A 5,728-nucleotide genomic window follows, 5' to 3' on the forward strand; every position below is an offset into this window, starting at 1 on the left:
ATTTTTTTTGTCCTTTTTGGACATATGTGCTGACTATGTTGTTGTATGCGTAATCATTTTGAAGAATCTTCAACTTTTGTGTTCTAGAAGCAAAGAAAACACACACAAACAGCCAACAACATGAGGGTGAAATTATATATATATAATGGGTTGAACTATTCTTTAAAAAAAATTTACATAAAATGTTTTTGCATTACATTAGCAATGTACATGGAATACGTTTGCATGGATGAAGCTTTCTGTACCCAGTTAACAGCTTGATTTCCTCGGTTTCTTCTCTTTAGCCTGTGTTCTGGATCTTCTGTTATCTGATCTTATATTCTACTGGGGTTCCATTAACAGCAATAAAACATGTCTCAGTGAGGAATTAAAAAAATTCAATAAAAAAAAACATTTACTCATGGATATAAAAAGTGTAGAAAAAAGATTAATGCGTATATCATAAAGCATACTATTTAATTTGCTTTCATGTAAATATTTTCAAATCTTAGAGATGTTGATATTCATTTTGAGCTTTGCTAAATGTAACTACAAGGTACAAACTCAGTGCTCATTGAGGATATTCGGGAATAGAAATGTTTTATTTTTATTTATTTATTTTTAATAGTTTAGATCTACTAGATACTAGTTTTGATTTAACTTTTGATGATTAAGCATGTGCCGATTCATATAAATGAAAACCATTTAAAAGACAGACTAAAGTAGATGCTTAGAAAGATTGTAAACTTCTGTATTGGTGTCAGAATGCAATTTTATATTAAGCATTAAAATATTCTTTATTCTGGTAGATGCTTTTTGAAAGATAAATTGTGGCGCTCACAGGATATAAAAATGATGGCACTAGAGTTATCACTTTAAAGTGAATGAGTCCGAGCGGATCAAGAGCAGTGCCTTGTATATATTTGTGAGTTAAGAGACTACTTTATTAGAAGGTGTTCTCCTTGTTTGTTTTAATTAGATATGGGCAACCTTTCAAAAACATCAGTGAAGAACGTATCAGCCACACTGCCTTCGTCTCACAGCCCATAGTGAACATATCTTCCACCAGACATGTTTGTCTCTGCTCGTTAATGAAAACTTAAAGAAGACATGTCTACACTGTTCTACTTATAAATATGTCTTGTAGTGCTATTACAATGCCAAATTTTTTTATGTTTGTGGCATGTCAGTTGCTCCTCAAGCACCTGTTGAAAAGAAACCAAACTTATAATGAGTATGCTCTCTTTTTTTGGACTGAGAGAAAAAAGAAAAAAAAGGTTCTCTTAAAAGAGGAACTTTTACACATGATCATACTTTACTTTGATGTAGCAATATAGATTAGTAAGGGCTTTTTTGTGATCGAAGTGATAAAAGGCACACCATTACGATCAGTTCGAGTTGCTCTTCTTGGTATGTTTATAAGAAGCTCTTATAAGTTAGCAGTACTCCTGTTTCGTCAATTTGTTACTTTCCGTGTTTAAAAAGCACTTTTTTTCTTTTTTTTTTTTCAAAAGAATGAATACACAAAATTTTGAAATGGACGTTTTTGGGGTATGCCACTGGATCAGGATATTTTTGTCACATGATCTGGATTACATGATGTGGATAAATGTCATGTTCCTCCTCTTTATTTTAGAGCTTTTTGAATATCTTGGAGTTTGCTGAGTTTGTGCCAGATTACTCTGGGACATGTGTGAAAACAGTATGCAAATGCACAGTAATAGATTTCTCTGGACTTTTGTGAATGTGGTGAAAGTTATGAGTTCAGTGTGTGTGTGTGTATCTATATGTATGTATATACACACACACACACACACACATTGTCCATGATGATACTTGTTCTAAAGATGTAACCTTTTATTTGTACCAACCTCTTGTTATGCATTTTGCACATTATAGGCATAATTGATATTTATGTAGTCAGCGTTGTGCTATGAAAGGATAGCGTTGAACAATATTAATTAGCTTCACACTTCTCCTTACTGCCGTTTCCAATATATATTGTAAAACATCATTTATGAACTGTGCACCCTGTTTAGTTGTGGGACTGTTTGTCGTTCTGAAAGCATGTAGAGTTGTGTGGTTCAGATCTGGAATAATCTATTTTATAGACCGGGTAATGGCAATAAAAAAAAAAGATAGATTTAAAAGAATATTTCAGTTAGTGTATTATATTATTTACACAACAAATAATATATACAGTATATTTAGATTTTTGTTGCATCTGATAATATATTTTTGATGACCTGTGTTATGGATTAGGAAATTGATTATAGCATTTCGTATGCATACCAGATTGTGAATGTGGTTTAATTTTTGATTTTGCAATGTACTGAAGAAATCCAACACATATTGTAAATAAATAAATAAACTGCATTTGTGCTTGACAAAAGTTGAAGTAACTACTAACTCAAAGGATGGACGTGTGCATAAATGGTCATAGACACAAACAGCAATGTGCACAAGTCCAGAGACAAATTGCATTGATTTATTCTGTACTGTACACTGGGAAATCGTCTTTGTAAAGGTTTGCTTTCTTAATTAAATGTTATGGCCCTGTAGAATTTGATTATCTTCATTAGTCATACAATAAAAGAAAAAAGAAATCGGTTTTGCTCATTTCTGTTGCTTTAATGCATACGTTTGCCTTGTTTTCCAAGAGTAACCCTGAGTAGGGAACGAGATGCTGCGTTCTGCCACAGCCCTTCATTAGACATTGCCTTTCAGGGCTTCATGTGACACTGTGTCAGAAGCTAATGCTAGTACCAAACCACTGGTAAATAGAGGAATATGAACTGACACCATGAGTCAAATCCATGTCCCGATTTTAAAATCTGATAAAAGTGAATCAGACAAATGTCCTCCAAAGACACACCATTAGATAAAGCCAGAGAAGAAGCAACACTCCTAGTAGTGAGATGAAATACTAGAAAGCAAAGTGAACTCAAATGCCTGATGAGCAACAGAAATTATATCTTTCACCCGGTGCAATGCCTTTGTTTCATAGCAGCAACACGAGTCAATGAAAACTGACTGGCCTTTGCTGCAATATCATGAATGTTTTACCCTCCAGGTGTCTGTGCCAGTCAAATAAGTGACAACTAGAGCTGCATTCAGCACCAGAAATGTGTCTGAATGTGGTCAGACTTACTCTGATTTCATGCTGAAGCCAAAACCTTAGCATGCCAGACCGGAGGTGAGGTTAGGTGATTGCTGACATATTTATATAAATGTATTTATTGTGCCATCCTTTGCTTATTTTCAGTTGATTCTTGCATTAGGGAAATAGAGAAATAATTGAACTGCTTGTAGGGTAATATAACTGCGTAACTACGCTGTACTACTGAACCGCAGCCATTGTTTTTCCACATGACGGTGCAGCATAAACCATCGGTTCTGGCCAAATGTCATACACGGGTTCATGAGTTCAGGCTTGGATGCAAATGTTGTCAGCACGATTTGCAGCAGGATCAGTGCATTGTGAAACAATCATCTGTGCTTCTCTGTGCTTTGTCAGGTTCACTTTGTGTAGTTTTTGAAGCATCGACTTTGAAAGTCCTGTAAACTTGCATGATATTGCATGATATTTTTATGTTTACCTCATAATTAAAGGGGCTGTGTGATCTTATGAAGTTAGCAGTTTTTTGTAACCAAAAAGCTCAAATATTTGTAAAATAATTGTCCTGTGTTATTTTCCATACGTCAAAAACACTGCATTTAAGAAGGCATAAACTACTGCTGATTGGTGAACTTCATCTCACTGTACCAAATGACTTTTTATTGATTCATGATTAGTTCCTGCCTTCACTAATCATTAGTTCATGTTATTTTAGTGCATTGTTATTCATGTACAGTCATTATAAAGCCTTACCAGATGTTTTCACTGGAAAGCAAGATAAAAACAAAGATTTAAAGAAAGTTCATATAGTAAAAGGTCCTTTATTCTCAGTACTTACAGTTCTCTCTCTGTTATCTCGTCGTGTACTCTGTGAATAAGTACATTTTTATGTTACCGAAGTGTTAATTGGTAGAGACCCACCGACGAGGCCTCAGCAGACCCCCATCTCAGGTGAAGAACAGCTTGTGCTTCCTCCAGAGCAGCCGAGGCATGCTTGAAGACGTCATAAAACCACGATGCTCCTGAGGTCAAGCATCCAACCCTCAAGAGGAATCAGAGGAGGGAGTCTGAGGGGCCGTTATTACACAGACTCCACTATTACACAAATGACAAACAGTGTAATAAAATCAGTGAGCTAGTTAGTTCATGATAAGAACCTAATGAGAAGAAATGGTTGTATTTAGGGTGCTTATCAGAGCAGGTAATGTTCTCTTTAAATGCTGGTCTGAGGTCAGGTTTGTGGTTTCTCTTCAAATGATTACGGCTTGATAACTTGATAGCATTTTTTAATCATTTCAATTTCCCCCCGAGGTCTGCTTATAATGTAATTTTTTCGACACTAAAAGCAGAAATCTTTTTAAAGGGTTAGTTCACCTAAAAATGAAAATTATGTCATTAATAACTCTCCCTCATGTCGTTCCAAGCCCGTAAGACCTCCGTTTATCTTCCGAACACAGTTTAAGATATTTTAGATTTAGTCCGAGAGCTCTCAGTCCCTCCATTGAAGCTGTGTGTACGGTCTACTGTCCATGTCCAGAAAGGTAAGAAAAACATCATCAAAGTAGTCCATGTGACATCAGAGGGTCAGTTAGAATATTTTGAAGCATCGAAAATACATTTTGGTCCAAAAATAACAAAAACTACGACTTTATTCAGCATTGTCTTCTCTTCCGTGTCTGCTGTTAAACAGTTCAAAACACAACAGTTTGTGATATCCGGTTCACGAATAAATCATTCGATGTAACCGGATCTTCTTGAACCAGTTCACCAAATCGAACTGAATTGTTTGAAACTGTTCATCTTCAGTTCTCTCTTCACAGCAGTTCAGTCAGTGTACTGTTTGAGTAAATGAATTACTCCGGGATATTGGTTTGTTTGAACTCAGAGGGAGTGTCAGCCACAATAAAAAAGTTAACAGCTTAAGTCATTTGTGGATTAATGCGTATTAGAGATGCGAACCGTGACATCATTTTTGGGTGAACTATCCCTTTAAGAACATTTCCCAAAGTGGGACTGTCCCTGAATCAAACAGGCCATTTTAAGAAATGTACCTATCCTGTGGAATGAGCACACTTTGTAGCACTCAAGCATCGTTTGCAGACGTGTAAAATACTCTGTAACTGAATATGTTTGTTTTAGAAATTAACTTTAGTCACTAGCAGTGTTCGGGAGCAACTAGTTGCATGTAACGGTATTATGTAAATTAATTACAAATTGCAGTAACACTTTAATTTAAGGTGTCCTTGTTACACATACTTACTACTATAATAACAATTAATTATACATAATTACATGCAAAAACCCTAATCCCAACCCTATAGTAAGTACATGCAGTTATTTAATATTACTCAGTACTTACAGTAAATGTATAATTACACTGTAATAAGGACACCTTAAGAAAAGTGTCGCCTGTTTTTGAAGTGCATCAATCCACATTGCCTCTGACAGCTTTATTTTTATTTTTATTTTTTATATTTAGGTTGTTTGAGAGTTGCCACCATAGCAAGTGATATAATTTCCTGTGCTGGAAATTTCATAATCATTTAATCCAGAAATCAGAAAAGGCTGCACATGTAACATGCGACATATGTTTGCCAACTATTACAATTCGATTGACACTAAAGGTTTCAG

The sequence above is a fragment of the Carassius carassius genome, chromosome 47 (assembly GCF_963082965.1).
Source record: "Carassius carassius chromosome 47, fCarCar2.1, whole genome shotgun sequence".
Taxonomy (NCBI): Eukaryota; Metazoa; Chordata; class Actinopteri; order Cypriniformes; family Cyprinidae; genus Carassius; species Carassius carassius.